General features: G+C 40.0%; 1 protein-coding gene across 39 annotated transcripts in view; it reads right to left on the bottom strand.

The window, feature by feature from the left end:
- Positions 1 to 24116, bottom strand: part of LOC122973552 (receptor-type tyrosine-protein phosphatase delta-like) — a 370064-nt gene that overhangs the window by 248481 nt on the left and 97467 nt on the right. For all 39 annotated transcript variants that reach the window (XM_044341149.1, XM_044341155.1, XM_044341152.1 and 36 more), the window contains exon 4: positions 16627 to 16650. The gene's annotated coding sequence lies outside the window, so the exon portion shown is untranslated. The remainder of the gene's footprint in view (positions 1 to 16626; positions 16651 to 24116) is intronic.

The raw sequence follows: 24116 nt of genomic DNA, 5'->3' as shown, positions 1-24116 counted from the left end.
CTTACTAGCAGTTTGTCATTGTTAACATAACTGGCCCACTATACAGCTGTTATCATTAAATATAACACCACTTTTGAAAGTTATAGTTATATTTAAAGATTATTAAGTAATGTAAAGTACAACGATAATGTAATCTATATGTATCTCAATAAATCTGAGTTGTATTGGTCTTTTTTTCTTTAGAGATTTGGGAAAGCTCACTAAGATAACTCAGAATACTTGCAATTATATCTTCTCCTAAAATCGTTCAGCCCCGCATAGAGTAAAATCTCAAAAGAAAGACAGAAAGAAAGAAAGAGTGAAAGCTTGAGGGCTCACTCTGGAGACTGTGCAATGTCTAATGTGCAGTGGACCGTGAGGCTGCACTCTCCACCTCAGTCACACCCTGCTGTTCTTCTCAGGTAAACACACGGACCAAACCCAACAGATGAAATGAGAACTCTCACATATACATACACAAACAAAAACATAAGCCTGGCACCTTCCAGGGTGTACTGTAGAACATGAGAGGAGGCCTTTTTGCAGATTCGGAGAGCAAAACTTATCAGGAAAATGCTTTTTCTTATGGTTAAGGAGTTCTACCGCAGATTTTTGGACAGCAGTTTGAAGTTGACACATAAGGTCTATCAGGAGCTTTTAAGCGCTCATCAAACCAGCCCGGTCTCAAGTGTGATAATTACTTCTAACATCTGTGGCTTGACCTCTCCACCTTCAACTGCCGAGGGTGAGCAAAGTGGTCTCTCTCTGTCTCAGTCTCTCCCTCCTACTATCTGCATCCCTTCTTGTATTGCAGACAAATGGGAAATCAGAAACATCAATTATTCCAGTAAACAAGTTTGGCCATGTAGAACATTCAATTATACATTAAACATTAATAGCTGGGGCTTATTTCACACATCCATTAGATTGTGTTAAACATGGATACTCAATCTTATTAATAGAGCTTGAGTGACTTGAGTGTTTTTTTTTTTTTTTTCCAACCATGAATTTAATCAGGGAATAATAATGGTGTGACTGGGTAGCATTTTGTTATAGGGAAGCCTTGTCAGAGAATCACAGTAGAAAGAGGCAAAGTATGTAATGGAAGAAAGAATAGCAACCAATAATTCTTTTGCAAGGGTCAGTGACTGACATATTGAAAGCTGTTAACGCTTTTAATCCGCAAGCCTACATTTAAATATAGCTTCATGGGAATGGACCAATACAAAATCAATGGGAGCGTGCTGAGGCTGTTGTTAAACTGAAAGACAGAGACAAAGAGAGCAGCAAGGATGAAAGTGGGGAAAAATATATTGTAAGACAGACTGAGAAGGAGTGTGGGAGAAAGAGTATGAGAGTAAGCACAGGAGAGAACACTACATTATGAGCACACCTTTTAAAGTGAGTGTTGGATAAGGGCTGTGGTAGTAAGCCCCATTTCTTTGTGAATAATACACCTCTGAGACTCCACAGTTAGATCTTCACAAGCCCTAGAAATACAATGCAGGGACTGAAAAACCCAGCAGCGGTTAGGCAGCAGTGCAATACTCATACTTGAAAGTCTACTAGTTGTTTGCTTTAGCCCTGTGTGTTAACACAGTTAAAAAGTGGATAAAGGGTTTGATTAAAAATCTTTGGCACCTTGCTTAGTATAATAGTATCCATTTGTTAACTTTTCTCATGAAGTATCATAGCTGAGAGCTATTCAGCTAAATAGGCCCCCATAAAGTCCTGTATAATACAGTATATTTAGCTAATTTTACTTTAGACTGTGTGTTGTGAAAGTCATACAAGACCAGATTAAACCATTGACTGAAGATTAAAGACAAATGTGCAGAAACTGTTGATTAAAGTCAAATAACAAAATTGCAGAGTGGATTTCAGCATTTTCAGAGTAAAATTAAAAACGATGATTACTTTATTTGAAGATTAAACTGGTTATGATAATATTTCATTGGTAAAAACAACAAAGTCAATCAAAATCATTTTTACTGTCCTATGGCACAAATAAATTTGGAGCTTAAAGGCAGCAATACATCTTACTTAAACAAATACAGAACATGAATTGGTGTTAGTGTTATTTGAGTGTTAATCAATTACTAGAGTAAGAGTCTACAGCCATATTTGTTAAGTTGTACTTATGCACGGTGGTGCTTTGAGCTAAACGCTAATGTCAAGTAAATTAAAATTCTACATGCTAATATGCCCATAATGCCAATGCTAATATGCTGATGTTTAGCAGGTATAATGATAACCATATTCACCATCTTGCTAATTAGCACTAAACACAAACTACAGCCAAGGCTCATGGAAATGTCATTAGTTTTGCTGGTATTTGATCACACATATTGGAAAAATTGAAAAATTGACCTAACAGTGGTGCTAGATTAAAAGTTAATGAATGCAAGTCACCCTGAAGGGGACATTAATGTGTGTATAAAATTTCATGGCGATCCATTAGTTGTTGAGCCTCATGGTGGTGCTACAGGAGAAATTAGGGGCTCACCAAAGTCATTAGGCTTCACTCTCCAAGTGCCATGGGTATCTGTACCAAATTCTATGGCAATCCGCCCAATAGTTGTTGAGATATTTCAGTCTGGACTAATGCGGTGGACTGACAGACCAACATTGCCATCCCCAGGGCTTCTTCACCTCTAGTGAGGCAAAAAACCAACCAATGTCCAAAAACTCTCCAAATACCTCTTTATTAAAGGTGAAATTAATGATTTGAATATATAAATATCAACCTTACTGCCAGACATAATGTTAATATTTGAGCATACTCCAAACCCATGATTATGTTCATTGACAAAGTTTTTTTAGCATTCAATGTCACTATCAATATGTGTGACACTATTGCGTCTCCTGCCTGAAGATTGGATGACCTGCACCCATCCAGCACTTCAAACTCTCAACCCAAATATGTTTATGTAATTGATGTTCCGATATCAATAGATGTATGTTTACATCAAAAATGTCAATAAACACAGCACTAGGGACCTAGCACCTAGGGGTCACACTCTTTAATTATGTGTTACATATGTTAAAATAACTGTAATTTATATGATCAGAACTATACTGTTTTAGCCCTTAGGAATTACTTTTATCTAAGGATAATAAAGTCAGTTGACTGTCACAGGCTGCAGGTCCAGTTTTAACTCTCTTCCTGTCTCCACATGTCCCCATGGCACTTTGTTTGCTTGAAAGCTACAGGAGCGTGGTGTGAAATATTACCGAAAATAGTACTGACTGAGTTCAAGGCCTTGCTTTGAGCGAGCCGATGTGGATATATCTCACGCATCAGGCAGGTCTGGGCATGACGCCCAGCACTCAGAGAAGAAAGGGGTTCACTCCCTTCTCTTCTGACCTAGCAAGCACTGACCGCATCATGGTCAGTTACAGAGACAAAGAAGCTAAGTTTATATCATAAGATCAAAAAGTTGTCATTCTGTGATACACTTTTTTTTCACATATGGGTGAAAACACCCAAAGATAACATAATAGATAGTGGTAGATAATGTAAAAGGTACATTTATTTTTCTCTTCTATTATTTAAAAGAAGATAAAACAAGAGTATTACACAGGCCTGACACTGAAGATAAAGGTAATTTGCATAAACTACTTGCCCCCAGGCATGAAAAAATCTTGAAACCAAAGTTGGCCAACCACCTCACAGTAAACGCAACACATCTGCAGAGGTTCTACACTTTTGTAAGGTGTGAAGCAAACTTTAAGACAAGTATGTTGAGCAAACTTTCTGATAGTGCGTTAACAACTGTGAAGATGAAAGCATATGGCTTATGTGGAAACTCATGAGGATGACAGTGGGGGCAAACAGGAGGTTTGGAAGGGTGCAGAAATCAACATCTTACAGGAGGTATTAAGAAAAAAAAAAAAAAGTCCCTTTTTAGTCCACACTCCACCCGCCACCGCAGCAGCAACAAGGGGATGCAATGTGCAAAGAGGCAGGAGACTCACATTTTCTCAAGCTGAAAGGTTGTTAATTAGTGTTCATCACATGTTCAGGGGGCGTCATTCGCCATTCTAAATTTAAAAATGTTGCCATTGCTATTCGTGTGGATGTGTTAGAAAAGTATTTTTTCCAAACCACAAAAGAGGGAGAAGAAAAGTTCTTTCAGTATGTTGTGTAATACTGCTATATGTTCCAGTCTCTCATGTGTAATGTATTATTCAGTATATCACTGGCACAATAAGTGTGTGTTCCCCCTACAGCAAATTTAGCACCTCATGTTGTTTTGTTGACAGCTGTAATATCTGCTTTTTCTTTCATTGTTGCTTTCTGAAACACATGCGCAAGACAAAATGGCAGCTTTAACTGTACATTTGACATTGTTTCAAAGGGGAGATTGTGAGTAGATCACACAAACCTCTTAACAACCTCCAAGCAAGATGTCAGTGCCACAAGAGTCCTGTAAACTCTCTTAAGATATTAATGTGGAAATTGAAAAATGGAGAGAACGTTTTAGAGCACCTCCTAGACAAACATTAAATTCAGTGTTGAGAATTATTGGTTTGGGCTTTGGTTCCTGTCTGGACACTAACTCTGTGATTTAGTAGTCTGTGGCGTCACCTCGAGGCGATGGATCCCACTGTTGGTGGGACAGAGACACATGGAGATTCGGTTTCCAAACATTTCTTTCCACTGCCTGTACCCACAAATACAATTCTAGCACTAAACCAGAGAAGTGGTGGTGGAGAGTTGGCTCTCTACAGTAACAGCTGGCCCGTGTCTGAGGCATCACATTATATGATGTCACTGATCTGACACTAATCATGTGTGTGGCTATCTGCTGACAGTCTAGTCATCAGATCCGGTTCCCTCCAGCAACACATCACATCAATGTCCACTGATTGTTCCACATTCCACAGCTCAAGAACAGGGGTCTTTGTGATTACACAATGCAATAAATGCTGTGCATGACAAGTAAGAGTAATTCTAATGGAAACTTAACAAAATGTAAGTCTGCTAATGCACAGAAACTACTGGTTGGAACCTACCAGAGCCACCATATAAAAAGAAAAATGTTACAAGAATTCTAGTAATTTACTTTCTACAAATGCCAATGCTTCTCTTGGGAGTGTATTTACATTTAGCTTAATCTTAGTATATACACTTCTCAGAATACTGAATATAATTCTATATCTCTCATAGTTGTAAGTCAGATGTACTGAAGAGAATTGTATTGGAGATTATGAAAAAGCATGAACCACAAACACATGACAAATTAAAATAGAAAATTTGTGTAGGTGGAATATCTACGGGACTGTATACGTGTAAGTGTGAAAACAAAGAATTCAAGGATGGAGGGAGGATGTAGTTTCCAGAAGGAAACCAGTCTACTCAGAATGCATCAGATGATGGACTTGTGAGAAAGAATAAGAAGTCCCAACACATCCTGTCTGAAAAGCCCTGAAGAGCCAGTAGTAACTGCTGGGAGAATGGACTATAAAATCAAGCCCACAGTACACATCAAACAGCGAGGAAGTGGGTTTGATGAGAAGACAGTGCTCTCTCTATGACAACTTTAAAAGAATTTTCCTCTCAAAGACAAGTATTGATTCACCATTGTTGAGCCTGATAACCAACCCTTGTCTCCTCAAGTCTCTGACAGACCCACACCTCAACCTCCGCCCTCTTAAGCTGCAGTGCCTCGACAAAAAAGAAATATTGTCATAATAAAGATGAAAAAGTGGGAAATTGGAGCAAAAATCCAACATACATCTCTAGTGAATAGATAAAATATATCACAATAGTGGACACCTTAATAGAAATAGTGATTGGTCGTTTGCTTTTTAAACTGTATAGCTGATATGCACTGGTCATGTTTCTTTGCTGAACACACAAGTAAATTGAAGATAATTAAAAACTGAGGGCACAGGGCAAAATGTGAGCTTTAAAGAAAGCAATGGGCCTTAATAAACAGCCATAGCAACTACTCACAGATATATTGAGGTCATTTTGTATTATACAGCTGTAAAGACCTTAGCTTACTTAACTCCCCTCTAGTCCTTTTAATTATCAGTCTCTGAATAAACAGTAATCTCCAATAAAGAAAAGCAGCTGCTTTCACTGGCAGTGTGAAAGGGTCCCGCACCACATTGTGTTGCAGGATCATCTGGGTTCTATTCATTTTTCCCCATTCCTGTTTCTTCTGGCAGTGTTGCACTCGGTACTAACACAGACCTTCACTGGCAGTCGGGTGTGCAGCCTGGGCTTGTGTGAGCTCAACCCTGACTGTCCCTCACACACCCAGGGGCTTTGTGAAAAATGAGACCATGGAGAATGAGATAATAACATTGTGGAATGGGAGTGTGCGAATTTGCAGCAGACTCGTGCGGGAATCGGTGTGTGTGCGCTCGGCGCGTGCACGTGTAGCCCCTGTGTAACATAATTGTGTCCTCCCATGTGTAAAAACTATAAATCAGGTTCACTTAATGTTGTGTCATTATGGGTAAATTAAAATTCTACAGTGATCAATAGGGTATTGACTGTCATATTATATGCGTGCATAATGAATAATCCTTTTTAACTCATTTCATTCCCAATTTACTCTGGATATTAAGTTTTTGTTTGTGTGTCCGATGGCAAGCAACAAGATGGGCAGACTCAGTATTTCTGAAAGCGTGGCCAGATCACAAAATGGAAATGAGTTTACTGTTCACACCTGAATTAACATTGTGTGTGTTCAGATACCCTGATAAGACGGTGAATGGTTCCCCTTGGACTGTTGTCTCCAATTCTCCATGTTAGCTTGTTCACCAATGCCAGAGAGGCTGAAGGTCTCTTTCTCCAACCAGGGTCGATAATTGTCATGAATCATTGCAAATAATAGGTGTTATGAGAAAATATTGGCATGAGGGACACAGCAGACAAAACAAAGCCACTTGAGAGGATACACTGTATTCATAATTGCACACTTGCACTGAATATATTCATAACGGTAACTGTTTGAATGAAAACTTTTGTTCTGACTAATGCAGTGTATTAATTTGAAGGTTTAGCTAAAAAGACAGTCAGAACACATGCCTCTTAGGTTTATATATATATATATATATATATATAGTTTTATATAATACACACCAGCAATCGTTTAGTCACATCATGAGCCGCTTCTTCCTGTTATGTTTCAATAGCAGCAATCACTTATGCAAATCCGTACTTTTGGGCTTTTGCAGTCTTCACCTTATAATCTCTAATATGGCAACATACAGTATAATTTATGTAAGACTTAAACTGCCTTTAACAACAGTATGGTTTTATTTCCAAAACCCCCATTTCTTGCCAAATCATGGAATATCAGCTGGTCTCAATTCTATACAGTTTCCCAAGAGCATTATAATGATGTGTTTGAAAATCCTTCTGGCTTTATTACAAAGTGCTATTCATTTGAGAGAGGTAGGCACAGAGACTGACACTGTGAGCGAAAGAAGTGTGTTCCTGAGTGTACGCTTGTGTGGTTGTCTTTGTTTCTGTGTGTTGGGGCTCTGTGTAATTGTGCGCATGACACAGACCCAGAGAGCGTGAGTGAAACTGAGTGAGGCGGACAGATAATCTCTACCTGCCGTTCAGTCTGTATGGTTCCTTGTAAGAGCTTCCTTATTTCTCATTAGGACTTAAGCACGAGAGGAATTAGTGACACTGAATGAAAGCTATGCCTGCTTTAATAATATTGCTGATCCAATTTTACAAGACCGGATTATGTTAATATAATCATAATGCACCCAACTCAACTCAGGCTCTCTGAATGTCCGCCATGTGAATTACTTGTTCTAGCTCAGTAATTAATATGTTTCAGACAGTGATGACATGATTTTTCCATGAGAATCACTGATATAGTGCGTATCTTTTTCTATAATTCTGTCACATCTTCATGTCCAAAGCATTTTACTATTGCACTGGTGAAGGTGAGTCTGGTGGTTTGATTAGATATGTTTGTGCAAATCTTTGCACTAAGATTGGATATTGCTTGCCTCTAAGCATATGATTTACGATGTCTGTTATGAATGTGAAAGGTTATTCTATATTGAACAAACGGTTCAATACAATGTATGTGTGTAATTGTGTGCATGACATAGACAGAGAGTGTTTCAGTGAAACCCAGAATGTATGAATCCACTACAAATTATTAAACAATAGAAAACTGAAGAGTGAAAACGATTCTGGTGATAGGGAAGAAGTAAAAAAAAAAGCAGGCTAAAAATAGATAAGGGACTGTGTTTATGGTGGAAATCTAGGGGGAGGAATAAAAATGTGGCAAAAATTATTCACTGCCGTGGACTGTGCAGTGTCAGCTTGTTATTCTTGCATACAGTATCTTGATTTCTTTCTTTTTTTTTCAGCCATCTTTCAAGGGAGGTGATTATCATGCCAAGTGAAAGAGGAAAGTTTGAGAGCGAGAAAATAAAAGAAGTGAGAGGCAGTTGTAAGGTAACAAGATAGCAAATGACGTCTCAAAACAACACCAAATTAATACAACCCGGTGATGCTGCGAATGACTCTTCTAGCCTGACAGTCACACGGTGCTTCTTCAACTGTCATGTGTGAAATGATAAAATGATTTTCATTATGTAAAGTGAATTTCCAAATGCTCAAATTATAACCTAAATATAAATTGTCTGACTGATGCTGGTAGAACACAGAACAAATAATTAGAGAGTTTTGATTATTTAGGTGTAGTGTAAACTTTATACACTATACACAAATTAAAAACTCAAGAAACATGCAGCACAAGAAAATTTTCTTTCCAAAAACTGGCACACATCCAACATCCATCATCAAATTATTCATATAAAATCTGTCAATATTACTATTTTTCTACAGTCAGAAGTGTCTGGGAACACATTAAAATGAGTTTTACTGAATGGACGGAGTGTTTTGGAGCTTGCTAGCATCAACACGGCAGCAAAGTTTAAAATCCGCAACTGCATTTTTTGATCTTGACAGAGCTTAATTTTGGGCTAACATCAGTGAACAAGCTTGAGGACACCCACTTTGCCACTTTGACGAGCTGAGTGGTATAAACTACACGTACCATGTTCATCTAAATAAAGGACTATGTCGGTCAATGCATTGGTATGGCATTTTATGTGATTTTACCAGTTTTTGGATGAAATGATTCAGATGAGGTGAGCTTGTGAATGCACACAAATGCATGTGCACTCAGATGTCCATGACCTTCATGATAACCTGCGTCTATTTGAAAATCTCACCTAAACTAAGGAGCACATACTGTAAATCACATTTGCACATTGCAAATGGATAACTAAATGAACCATAAAACGCACAAAGCTGAGCCATTACTGAGAGGCACTTGAGCAACTCGCTTAGCTTTGTCTTAAGGTGACAGGGGTGGTGTGTTTGCAATCATGCTTAAACACAGCAGTTCATTAACCTTGAAAAAAAAAAGAACCAACTCATGTGTCTTGAGCTTGAATCCCTTATTGACAGTTCTCACCCTAGAGGGTAACCCTTCAGCTGGGCCTGTGGTCACTAAAGGCCCTGAGCAAACGCAAACCGTACACTAATTTCCCATTTTGACCTGCAGGAATGTCAGTACACATGTCAGAGCAGGAGAAAAAACCCCCAAAAAACCAGCTTGGCTCAAATTTCCCATCTGGCTTCAGGCCTTAATCTGTAACAAGGGACAGTTGAGGACACATCCTCTCCTGTATTTACAAACGTGGATTCTCCGTATGGCAGGCCACAAAGGACTAATTAACACAAGTTTCTATTTTGGTGTCGGTCAAGAACTGAGAGTAGTATTGTACTGGGACATGGTGGAGCAGCTTTCTGCGTACATAGAGCTCTGCTGGGTAAATATGTTACAGCCTCAACAGATTATGCTTTGTTGCCCTTAACTGCATTGCAGTGGCACTTGCTGCATTGTTAAAGGTAATTAAAAAGACAAAAAAAACAAATGAATACATTTAGTTACTTTTTGAGGCTCCAGGCTCAGGATTTATTGTGTTGCCTGGAAGGTCGCTCATAAATGCTTAATTTTGAGTGATATGGATACATAACAGAGTGGGTCTAGTGCTAGGCTTGAACATGAAAATAAAGCACAATTACAGCAGATTCATCTCGTCCTTGATCAAATGTTATCTAAATTGCCCCTCTGAGAGAACAGTGTCGCAATTATATGACCAGTTTAAAGGTTTTCAACCTTATCTGGATTTAACTATTCCCTACACTTTGTATCTGGTAGAGAAATTAGGTTAATTCCCCAAATGCTAAACCAAATGATTCGCTAATAGGCTGATGAGTAACTCATTTAAGATACAACAGTGACGCTGTGAATCTAGACTTTAAAATCTGTGTATTATTTCTGTCAGTTGTCAAAGTCAAGAAATGGCAATGAAAGGTCAATCAAATAGAAGAGATAGAACAAAAGAGTTACATTAAGGGTCAGGTCATATGGTTGTAAATGCTTAGTCCATAGTGGTAGCATTAAAGGGAGCAAGATAAGGTATATAGATAATAAAAAAAACAGTAATAAGATTATAAAAAAGAGAGATAATGTTTAGGCAATGCATTAGACCTCCCACGCCTGATCCCAAATTGGTCCATATTACTTAATTTATGTTGAACAAACAATTATTATGAAGAATTAACCCCTGCTTGGTGTTCAAACCCAGACTTGATTCTGATAACACAATGTCATAGCATTTCAGTCCAATGGGAATCCAGCAGAATGTCAGTTTATAGCAGAGGCACATACTGTTTCAAATGCAGAGTTAGCTGTAATAATCTTTAAAAAAAAAAACTATTAAGTACATACCTTTGCAATCAATACTTCTACAAACCTTCATACGTAAAATTAATCACTGCCACTTTGCATCTGTGAAAAACACTGTTGATCAAACCAGTAAAAATTACATAATCTGTTGGAATGTTATGCTATGATGTAGATGCATACATCTGAGCAGACTATGAACACAGCCTGTCTCTGCTTAGACACCCACGAAACATGCCACTCTATTACTAACATGCAGCCTGTGCTGCGTGTTGCAGTGCCAGACTGGCAGATGGGTTGGCCAACCAACGACCTCTGACATTCAACCTTCAGAGAAGCAAGGCCATGGATCATGTCCAGTGGTCTTCATCATTCTCAAATGTTCTGCCAAAATGGATACAGGACGCTTGAGCGTACTTGAGCCAGATGCTGTCTCAAAGGAGACCATATGACTTCAGATGATATCCCAACAGATTTTGTTGGTAATACAAGAAATTTTAGGCTTGATACAGCAAACCATTTTGGACCATAAAACAGCAGCAAACTAATAGTATAAATCTTGTAGATATAGAAAATAGCATTATCCATATGCCAAAAAAACCTTATCTTAAACAGTAAGTTTTACATGTGCAATATATTGGTCTGCTTGCAAGATGATGGAAAAAATACTCAGTAGCAACATGAACAACACATTTCTGTACTTGAGATTCTTAGCGCAAATTGTCTAATCAACATGAGATGACAGGATGATGTAGGATCAAGAAGCTCACTGATTGTCTCTCAACCAAGTTCTGTTATAGCTGCTCCCTTAATCAGCTGAACCTATTGTGTCAGTTGTTTGACTGCCTTTGTTCATTTAATGACCAAACCCTTAGGACACAATGGAAAATTATATTTTTGAAGAGCAGGCTAATTAACGCTGCTTATTAGAGAGACGTCAACATGGGAATAACAATAGAAAAGGGAAGGCTAGAGGGGCTTGGGTGGGATGCATGCTGTGACATATCAGAGGTTTCATACATGAGTTGAAACTTTGCATAAAAGGGGTGTCAAAACTGAAAGCAAGGAAGAAAGGGTAAATTTAAAAAGCACTGGAGGTGACTATTACGCAATATTAAGTCCTTGCTGTAAAACAATGATTCTAATATAAGAATAAATGTAGTCTGGAAATTGCACTGGCCTTGAGGCAAGGTGTCACTAGTCCTGAGGACTTGTACAATTAGTTTTTTTTTATTTTAAGCAGGGACTCTCTTGGAAACATGAGGGTATTGGTGCTCATAATTAATTTAATATTATGTGTTAATGACAGAAACCAATACAACAATATGCAAAATTTGTGTGTGCCTCAGGACAGAAGTGACAAGTTTTTTAATCATGGGCACTACTGCTTATTATTTTTGTAGCGTGTCTGATTTTTTTCCAACACCAAGCTGTCATTTTGGTCCGTGGAAGACTGAGCCATTTTCTTAAGCAAACAAGGCTTTGATTGACATTCAGCTTAATGTAGGAATGCAACACATGGAGGATCTGGTAAACACGCTTTCCTTCCAGTGTTGGAATAGAGTGCCTTACTGGGGTGGTTAAGTTGGGATGGCAGTGGAGGTTGTTATTAGTGGGAGAGAGAGGAGAAACAACACCTTCTTGACACAGACATAGTTGCTGATATTGCATGATATTGTGATTTCTCTCCAAATGGAAAAAAAAGACACTTTATTTTTCCATGCCTAGCAAAAAACACATTTAACTCTTAAGATCTTCTTGAACACAAACAAGTAAACAGAGGAATGCAAACAAATACTAAGGGGCAGGTAGGTGGGTAGATAGGTAGACATGATTAGGGGTTAGAGTTAAGCATAACCCTAGGCATAATAATAATAATTAAATAAATAAGGGACTGCAGAGCTTTGAAAACACATAAGACGGATCAAACAGGAAGCACAAGATCTCAAATTGGATACCCACTGCCCCTCAAAAACACACAAACACACTCAAACACACACACTTTGTCCTGTGAAGTGAGCATCTGATGCTTGGCTGCAGAACCGCTCATAGAACAGGAAGGCAGGGATGAGAGAGAGGACACCTTAATGTGCCTTCACCATATGCTGTTAGCTACTGATGGATGCCGCTCTCCCCAGGCACTGGAGCAACTTATCGCGTTTGCTGGTGACACTACCGCCGCTGATAAAGTTAAAGATAAGCCATCTGTTCATAACAGCAGCCCAGTTTCACTTGCAGGGAAAAGGGGCATCCAAGTGTACACGAATCTGCGTGGTGTGACTGCCTAAATTACTGTTACACAACATCCTTTCAGCATCATAATGTGCATAGTATAGATGGTCCCATGTATGATCATCTGCCATGATGAGTGATTATCATGAGAATACTGAACAGTGACAATGAAAAATTAGAGGCAAGGACTGACACGCTGCTAACATAATGCAATGTAAGCAGATTTTTTAAAGGTGGCTGTAAAAGTAGACACTTGGTGAATCTGTCACTCAAGTCCAATTAGTGTAGAATGTAGCAAAGTCACACTAACAAGCAATCAGTCACATTTCTTATTAACAAGTTATCCAGCAGTAGTTGGTCTTAAAAAAGAGGAGGGAAAAAAAAATCAACATACAGCAACTTTAAGCTCCCTCAAGAGCTTTTGATAATGCCAGGAGGTTTTTGACACATGCTTGAGAAACTCACCATTAGCGAAATGGCCTGTTACCCAGAGGGCACAGCTAAAAGAAATAAAAAAAAGCTGTAACACTAAGACCCACCACAGGAACAAGCTACGGTTGTTCTCTAATGGTTTGAGGTTGCGACTGCTCGCTTGCTCTTGATACAAGCATCCCTTCGAGGGCAACAAACTCCACATCATTGCTACAACATATATTCTGTTACACCCACCTTTGACTTATGCATTCTCTCTTTAGAGAGAATTTCGACACCCCTTAAACAAAGCACAAAAATAGATAATGAACATGTGTAGCAAAAAACATAATACTCAAAATAAGCATTTGTTCTTGACATTTTGAGCAGTATGCAACACAGCATTTTTCCAGGCCATGAGAAACCCAGATGGAGACTTGAAAGTGTTGTATTATCTGTGAATAGCATTGTTCTTATCCTCTGGAAGATGAATAAACCAAAACCTTTTCATAAAAATCCACTCCTGCGTATTACAAAGCTACTGGTGCTTTGGATACTGTCCGGGCTGGCCTTTTCATAATTTTTACCAAGCACTGATCTACTTTTAGACTTCAACAGTGTAATGGTATTTGCTTAACTGAGCAGCCAGCAATCACTCTCTTCTCTGCCAGTGTCATATCACTGATCAAGTGTGGCTCAGTTCCTGTCTGAAAGGAGGGCTGCCAGACATAATGCAATAATAACTGGTGCACAGCTTGTCTAAGAGAACCAAGGTCCTATTTCACTGCTGACGATACTGGGATGAACTCTTTGTGCTCTTTCCATCTCATTCTCCTTCTCTTTACCAGCTCTGAAGCCCCTGAGCTTCCGAGAGCATAATGAGCCAATTGTAATTCCTCGCCTATAGCTTTGTATTGAAGAGAGTATGAAAAAGTTAAAAAAAAAGATACTGGACATTTCCACTGCAAGTCAAAAGCCTCGGCTTCAAGGATTATCTAAGGCAGAAACATGCATTTGACTTATTATTCTGTGACATGGACAGACACAGCTGCCAGTGTCAAAATTAAAGGGAGACTTTGCAGTAGGAGGTATCTGAAAATTCCCACACAATTTAAAAAAAAAAAAAAACAGAAATTCTGATCTCCTATCTCCTCTATCTTCTTCTTTACATCTTCACCAAAGCAGTTTAGTGTTGATTAATAGTTACTGAATGCCTGGATACGGGAATACAATTTGAGTTAAATGAAGGAGACTACTCCGAAGCACTAAGTGACTGCATTTGCCATGGCCACTATTACCATATGATAAACATTTTTCAATGTCCATTATCTAGACATAATTTAAAGCTTTCTCTGTAACAGGTGGTAATGTAACAAGGATCACTGACCTTGAAAGAAAGTAAATGCATCAACTAGACGTGACATGTTAAAAATCTAACTGCTTTTAGTCTCGACAAAGAGCACTCCTCTCATTCGACATAGTGGACGTGAACCTGCACTGCTCCCCCACAGATGCCTAGTGTGATGTTTGACAGATTTCTCCCTCTCCAGCTAGGCTCACAGTAAATGTCCATCTGGCAGCTTCCCATGGGTACTTATTATTCTCAGCTAGCCAGGGGTTTTCTGTTTCTGAGCAGTCAGCCAGCGCCTGCCTCAAAGAGTTGAGAGCCGGACCAGAACTGCTTGCAGATGCTCTGCCGGGTAACCAAACTGTGCTAGTGTAGTGGCATGGCACTGGGTTTTCAATTACACAGTGCAGTGGCAGTCTCCCAACACTGTCCGAGTCAAGTGCTTTGAGACTAACTACGTATCTGAGACACACACCGACCAAGTAAGATAATCATCAAGATATGTTGTCCAATACACTTCCTCCACACTGGAGATGAGGTGATTGATTTCCCCCTTATGAACAGATGCTCAGAGCCATGGGTAGTGCTGAAAAGTCATGCTGTCCTGGTCTGAGGCCCTGCTACGGCAGATTCAATCATGCAGTTGACCTCTATCACACTCCTGCAGCCTGCTGAGTGCCTCTAAAAACAGTCTGGCAAAAAAAAATAGGATGCTACACTCATCTTGGAATTCAACAGCTAAGACCGTTTTAACAATGGGTTTGGTGTTTTACCCAGAGTTCAATTGTTCCCCATTCCCCTAACCTAGCCTGTTGTGTTTTCAGAATGATGTTGTGCTGATACGATCCATTGTTTGCCTGCATAGTCCTTCCGCAACCAAGCGTGGCTGTGTGCTACCATTTCTAGGAAAAGTGAATTGGTGGCATTTTGACATATGCAGGAGAAATGGACCAAGTGGGAGACCCATGTGAGCACAACTGAAGGGAAGATGTAAAATCAGTTCCTTTCAAAGATAAAAAAGTGGTATCAAGTCAGATTTGTGCATCTTTGAGGCATTTTATCTAGTCTTTATTGCTAACAATTGAGCAAAGCTGCTAATGATCTCATGAAAAAAATGTCTTCCTGTTGATGTACAGATCATGTTCTGACTACACAGGAGCATACCACAGCTTAACTGACCTCAGGTCTCTGACCTCAGGTTCAGAGATGGTGTCCATATTGCCAGAACTTTAGGGGTACCACTCCTGAATTCAAACTAAACTACTCATGTGAAAGTTTGTCTCTTGAGCCAGCATGAGAAGAAGAAAGTTTGAGAATAAGATGAAGTGCCGTGCAACTCCTGAATACATGTCGGTGCACATTTAAATGAGTATGGAGTGAAAAAAGATTAGCAGGTTTGCCGCCATATGGACACTGTCGGTGTCCGCAGTGACAGGGGTTTCATGTTGACGTCGAGTTCGGAACAGCGGAAGGGTTCATAGCTTAACATATGAGATATTTCCACACACACACACATACCACAGCGTGGAAACACACTCCATCTTTGCTATGCTTGTTTAAGTCAACACTGCCGGCGTATTCTTTGAACAATCTGGGCCATTTGATTCTCATTTGAATAAAATTCAAATCGAAGGAACAGAGCACACAATCCACTTGCCAGAAAAAGCTACCATTGTGTATTCGCATGCACACATGTGGGTAAAATGGGATGGATGAGGATTGCAGAGCATTGCATACCTTACTGAGCAAACAGCAGCATCTTGGTGCCGCTTCGACCCCCCCACCCCCCATCTAACTCTCTTCCATATTTATGCATTCACATCACTCCCAAAGACACATGACAACTCAAACATGTTTCTCACTCTTGAGAACAGTGCTGTGAAAAAATTAAATAAGTCTTACCTAGTGTGGAATTGTTGGTCACATCTGTAAGCGGGCCATTGGGGGGGAAAAGGGAGCAGGGGGAGGGGAGAAATAAGAGAGGGAGAAAGAGAGAAAAGAAACGTCAGCAAATTACAATGTACAGCAAGCTAAACTTCAATGCAGGCTGAGGCTGTCACTGGCTCCCCTGAAAAATGATGGTGTCCCAGTATTGTACAGACCGGGGGTTAAGAATAGTCCCTCTCAAGAGGGGGACATCATTTATTAATCAAGGGACATGAAACGTATGAGATAGTCTCCCTCGAGGATCCAAAGTTTGCACAACTTGCATTAATATTTGTCAGTGTTTCAAGATTTTGAGGGTGGAGGCAGAAGGGATGTAAGCAGAAACCTAATCTATTACCGACAAGCCTTTGCCGTTTTTTTGCACTCGTATAACATATTCACTGAACGGAAAAAATATGCTCACACAAATATACAGTACACCAAGGTGTTCCCCCCTCTCCATATGTCTCTGAGGTAATTTAGTAGCCCTCAGATATCTCTCACCCTGTGTGCTTTGACCTTTGCTACATTTCCCCAAGCTTGTTAGTTTGACAGCCGACGTCCAAGGTTCCAACAGCATTATAAAATGGCAGTCCCGCACTCCCTACAAAGACCTTAGGGTGGCCCAGACACAAACAATGAACCAGTGCCGCTAAAAAAAGCAACATTTAGCCACATCTTTACTGTGTCACTGCTACCTGACATTCATATCTCCAAAGATTTATAGATAGGGATATTGTAAGACCTGCGTTCTCCTCCACTTTCCTTTACCAACTCTCTGGCAGCCTGAGAAATATATACTGGATTTTCCATTACAGCACACTTTTTTCTACATTGAAAGTGGTCCCTCTACGGATGTACTCTTCTAAAGTACAGTTTTGCTTTCTTGTAAATGTGCAATAAAACAAGAAAATGGAGTGAAATGACAATAACTGGGTGTTGTGTGAGGGAAATAGTAGTAGACTCAAGACTAATTCTGAGTTGCTGTTGCTTACAGTGCAGTCTAGTTGTGTTGCTAAGCAGAATTTGCAAGTAATATGATTTATCACCGATGATGTCTATCCCCTGCATTCATTTACATTTTTGGTGTGCATGCAACAAATCCCGAGGGGATCAACGGTGGGAGAATGTGATTACAATATCTGTTTTGCACGTGAGAACAAATCTATTTTCAGAGGAGAGGGGTAAGACTGAGGTTCAATCTCTGGAACGCTCATTACCATTCAGTCTGACACACATTCACACTCGCTGCTACTGTTGTTGCTAAACAGAGAGCTCAGCTGAGGACCTTGAAGCTTCATACCAGGAAAATTGGACCCAGGGGAGGGGGTGGCAGGGACTGATGCCAGACTTCAAGAGCCACTAGAAGCACCTGGGGTTTCAATAACATTAGCATCAGTGTTGTTTGGTAGAAAGGGAGCGAGAGACCAAGACACTTGAAGGGACAATATAAATGGAAAGGAGATGAGTGGGATGTGGCAAAATTTTAAATGCAACACACTCTGGCATAAAGTGTAGATACCAGAGAACAGTCGAGGAAGGACCCGTGAAAATTTCTACAGCTATGCAAAAACCATTCATGCTAATGAAGGAAGGTGAATAACCCCAAGTTCTAGCTCTCAACCATTCCATATTTCTCTTCATCTAATCACATTTTGTGTTTTAAAAGAGGTTTTTTTGCAGTGCAGTGAAGATTATTGATTTTTTTCCTGAGTCCCAAAGCAGAAATTTGGAAGCCTGGCCAATCAAAACCAGTGGAGGTAGCATGGGCCTAAGTGGATTAGACTAGCGGGGATGGTGGAGGGGGAATCTAGAGGGGGAAACCAAAGCTCTGGTGGCTTCAATAAACCCACTCTGGGAACCAGGAAAAAGATGGAAGACTGAGACACTTTTTTCACCCTCTCTCACCCTCCTGTTTTAAGCAGATAAGCTGCTTCCAGGGTCTTAGTTATGCTGTGTAGAACCCACAAGACGATATGGAAACTTTTTTACAAGGCGAAGAAAAGCCGAGAAGTCCGTTCCTCATGTTGTCTTTTCTCTATTGACAAGATGGATTTGGGGATGTTTGGAGTGGTCAGCGCTGGGGAGAATTACAAAAAGCCTGTGTGATGCCGCATTGTGAGCATGTCACTGCTCAGACATGGATTTTATTGAAGGCATAGACTCAATTTTGTAAAGTTTTCCTTCGACTAGCCATTGCAATAAATCAGAAATGGCAGTGTCACAATGAGTAAGTGGCAGCCACCCTATGAACCCTGTAGCTTTGCCTCAGTTTTCGGGGCTTTCTGTCTTGTATGTGTTTCAAGTGACAATTCAATTTGTCCATTTTCTTTTGATAATACCATAGCCCATTCAGGCATCTCTGATGACAAAAGTCTGGGGAATTTGCAGTACAGTGGAATGTTATTGTTATGTTACTGCTATTTTTCATGTGAAATTACACAAGTAGTCCCAATTACAATATCAAATATGAGCTCATGGAAAACACATTTTTTAAAATATTTGACCATGATAACATAGCACATATTGACTAGTTAGTCGCATTTGAAGTATGATCAAATTGCAAAGGAAACAGTACAGGACTGGACACTTGATGACCTGCCATTATCTATCTGCAGTCTAAAATGCTGCAGTGCAACTGTGTGAAGCTCACCTCGTTAAATGTGTATTGATGTGCAGAGAAAACATAGAGACTGGGACTTCACTTTTTCCAGAAATTTGAATTAAACTTAAGAGACATCATCTGCCCTTGGTGGGATATTTGGGGTGCTGTATATTCATTCCTCTGAGACTCCGTGGCTCTTGGACAAGGGCATCAGTTTCCACTGGGGAGATTCTTTTTGACACAGCCGGTCTTGACTTTCCTTATTCATCACATAACAGTCAGTGCACCAGGATGGGTACAACACTCAGTTTTAAGGAAATCAGAGGAGCTGGTTTGTATGCTCACTAACAGCCAGATACAACCACAACTACTCATAACTCTAAATTTGAACCACATGCTACCAACAAATGATAATTCAGGGCTGTAGTTCTTTAAAAAAGGTTTGGTTTCAATGTCTGATGATGAAGATGACACCCATAATTTGCAGGTTTTCTTGACAAATAATTCACCATCTCTGGCCTTAAATGTTCATGAAGATTATGATTTGTATCTCCCCTAACATAAATTACCACAATATTATCTTGAGAATCCAATAGAATAGAGTTGTTAATCATTACATCATTACAACTCTCAAAACCTTTCTGGCCCATATGCTTAAGCCCACTTCCACCCACCCCTCAAATTTTTTAGCTCCTCAAAGATAGAGGACTGAAGGTGATCAGTGTGGCAGCGAATTTAGTTCTGTGCTCACTTGTGGGAAAAAAAGAAAGATGTATTATTCTGCACTTGATAAGTATCTTAAGTATCTCTTATCTGTTCTTTCATTTTAAATATCTCATTGCCTCAATTATCTATAAGTATCTTATTATCTACATTATCTACAAGTAAAATGTGACATTTATAGCACTCTGTATTATCATAGACATGCATATTTCAGTGTGCTATTAAATGCTTGTTTTAGTTTGTTTTACTTTAGTAGTAGTATTGAATACTCTGTAAAGATTTGACTACAAGTATACCAAGCTTTTTCCAATGTACAAATAATTACTGCCAGTTGTAAGCTGAGGCTTCCTCTTTAAAAAGGCCCTAATACATAAACAACCCTCAGATCAGTTTGGTGTATGATAGATCAAGAAGCCAACAACTGAAAACCCATCTCTACACAAACTATACTGCATATACATTATCAGTCAGAAGTTTGGACCCACTTTGTCAATTGCTACTGTACAATTAGCCTAGCCATTGTAATCGCCATCTGCTCTTGTTCAGCTAGTTGTACAGTACTCAGTACAGATTAAGTAATTATAGTTAATCTGTGTGTCGGCCATTTTTTGGAATTGCAAGCCCTTTTTTTTCCTCAGTGGCACATAGCAACATGTCCATGAGAGACAGAGAGAGAGAGAGAGAGGAAGGGGAGGGATAAGGAGTGAGAGAGAGAGTTAGAGAAATTCAGTCTCTAAAACGGTTGCAGGACTGAGTGGCCGCTAATTGGAAATCAAAAGCAATGGAGCTGGAAGGCAGCCGAGAAGGAACAGTGGAACCTCAAGCACCTGTTGTCGGTCAATTTATACCATGAGGGAAAAAAAAAGATTGTGTTTCCTATTCCTTGTGTCACCATTTAACCTATTCACCAGTGTGGAATGGGAGCAGCTGTTTTTTACAGTACCACATAATGGGACAAAATGGCTATGGCTGGCTAAGTTCCAGATAGCTGCAAAAAGGCCTCAATGCAGAGAGAAAAGGGAGAAGGTGTGAAACAGAAATTGCTGAAAAGAACAGTGCCACCATGTTATCAATAATACTGAGAGAGCTTACACCCTTCCATCTGAGCTGATATAAACAAGACTTCTTTTTTTTTTTCCTATGGCAACAAAGAATTAGAGAAGCGCTGACGGAGGCTACAGATGGCCCGGGCTCACACAGACTGCAGAAGTATCTAGAAGTTTACACAAGTCGGATGAGAAGCCAGATCGGCTCCAAAACTAAGGCTGTTCTTTGAGAGAGAGAGAGAGAGAGAAAAAAAATCCTCACATTTTTTTAATCTTTCTTCAAGTACGAGGTGTGAATAACTACTTTGTGAGTGACAGCCTGATGAGCGCAGTTATAGAAACTCCAAACTTCATCAGGCGGTTGTCAGACTCAGCGCTGTCCGGTTTAAAGGCTGCTCAGGCATGACAGTGCGGGAACGAGGTATGCTTATGTTAGCACTGCAGCAGATGTTCTGTTCCTGTTGCAGCTGTCTCCTGTTTGAAAACAGAACCGCTGTGCCATCACTCTGTATGTCTCAATCCCACATCTTCAAAACTCTCTTTTCATTTTTTTTTGTCTTAGGTCAGACTAGAATCAATTTACACGATGACAGACAAGTGAATAAATAATTGATTTTATATATAAAATCAGAATAATTGCATATGCTTGTTGCCCTAACAATTGTATTATTATCATGTTTATCATATTAGAGTTATCTATAGGACATTGAAAGGATAGAGGGGTAATATGCTTCTGCCCTTATGCCATCTGCTATGCTATGAGTGAATAGAAAAAAAATAAATGAAAAAAACAGAGCAAAATCAAACACAGCCATGGTCTGATGTATCTTGTGTAAAAAGAAAAAGGAAAAAACACTGAGATGTAAGGGACTTTTTTCAAATGCAGCTTTTTAAAGAATTCTGCCTGGCAGATCTTGATGAGTGATCAGAAGTTGAGGATATCAGAGACCCGTGGGCTCTATGCTGCGTTCTGACCCTGAGTTCAGCTACGTAGAGGTGGGATAAAGACTCTCTTGCCTGGGGAGAAGTAGACGGAAGTACAGAGTAGAAAGGAAGAAATAAAACGAGCGAGAGGCAATAGCCTTGATGCCTCTAGCAGTGCAGCGCTAGCTTGGCCCTTCGAATCAGCCACTTGTGAAGACGGAGGGAAACCGTACAGGCAGTCGTACGTCGACTGGTGTGATCAAGGCCGACTAAAAGAGGCCTGGATTGGAGTCTGGTTCCTCCAGGCTCTGGTGTGAGTAGGGGAGACAAAAACAGAAAGGCTATAATGATGTTTGACACTTGACTCTCAACACACAAATCAGCTTCCTAAAGATCACTGCAAGAAAACCATTAACAAAGGTCATGAGGACAAGCCTGACAATTGACTGCATCTCCGATTGAAATTCATCAGGTCCAAGATCACAGTCATCCGTGGCCTCACTGCACCGTAAACGCTCACGCCGACTGTCGGAAAAAAAACTCGTACAAAGGAGTCTTTTAAATCTCTGACTCAAATAGATAATTAGACATAATGAGTAAACAATGTGGCTGCAAGATGCGAGCGTGCTTATTGCTTTTTAATTGTGTTTCCCTCCGTGCACCGAGCTAGTTCTGAGAGCCCTGGTACCTGTGTGCATTGGCCCATGCGAGGCCAGGTGCAGTCATTACCATGGGACAGATGGATCAGCAGAAGTGGCGCTCGTTTCCCTTGCAAGGCAACACGGTGGCTGCCATATGTAGGCTCATCATTAAAATTGACCTTTGACCTTCCAGTGGGTGCCTGTCATTCTAATGGAGTTAATTAAGAATGTCCACCGGTGTGTAGGATGTAGGATTTTTCTCTGTGTCTGTGGATGTTATTGGTTTGTGTGACTGTGATTGTGTGTGCTGTATTTGTGTGTGTGTGTGTGTGTGTGTGTGTGTGTGTGAGTGAGTGTTTTGGATGTTAGTGCTTTTATACGTGCGTGCCCATGTCATCGGGTGCACGCGTGTGACTCCGGTGTCAGACGTTTTTAAGTTTAGGAGCTCCTTTTAATATTGCCAATGCAGCTCCTTTGAAAATTCATTAAAGTGCTTCGACCCCTCTGCCATCTGTGTGAGCGAGAGGGAGAGAGGCGTGCGAGGGAAGCAGCTGGGGAGAACGGGGAAGATGAAAATTCTCACACGGGCAAAAAAACATTTGGGCAAGCCCCTGGACACAGAATGAAGAGCCAATGATATGCCAGCTTTGAACTGCTATTCATTTATTCCTAAACCTTATCCAAAGGTGGGATTCAAATTTGGATTCTGAGATGAAGAGCGGTAGCTGGGGTCGCATCATGCTCTGGTTGAAATTTGAAAGACAAATGGCAAGTGTTACGTAACCGTGATGGTAATAAAACAATAATAATTAAAAAAAAAACTAAAACAATCCCTTAGAGACCTAATTAAAAATGCAACACACGCTGCATAGTGTCAAGTTAAAATGTAATTAACTCCACAATTACATACAGTATATTACAACAGAAGAGCGCTGCCCGATTATACTAATAAATCTTCATTGTTGATGTAAATTGCACGTACAAATAAACAAAGCCAAGCCAGATCATCATTACGTACTGGTGTTGAATGGCTTAACACACATTTAGAATCTTCATGCCTCCACTTTAGGCCCGACACTTAGCCTGATTTGAGCTTCAATTTAATTCACCAAGACAACTCGTTATCCGTGTGACTCCTGCATAACTACCGACAATCACAGCAGTGAAGCACTTGATTAGCATTGTTGCTGGCACTCTTCTCCGGGCTATCTTCAGCTACTGTCATCTTTATGCCAGTTACTTCTCACAATAAAGCAATATCAGTTGCAGTGTTTATGCCCTGTAATCACTTTCTCCTACACCTGATCTCCTCTTCATAAACTCAGCGCACCAACATTATTGCTGTTATAGTCGGAAATATGGAGCTATGTATTATGCATTAACGATGATCTCCCGGAGGGAAGGCACACACACTTTGATGCCAAGACACACACACACACTCACACTATCATGGATGAAATGTCTGCAGGTATACTGTAAATGCATGCGGGGAATGCGCACACATAGACACACGTTTTTCTTTCCCTT

This window comes from Thunnus albacares, chromosome 22 (genome assembly GCF_914725855.1).
Source record: "Thunnus albacares chromosome 22, fThuAlb1.1, whole genome shotgun sequence".
In the NCBI taxonomy this organism is placed as follows: Eukaryota; Metazoa; Chordata; class Actinopteri; order Scombriformes; family Scombridae; genus Thunnus; species Thunnus albacares.
This window is presented reverse-complemented; position numbering and strand designations above follow the sequence as displayed.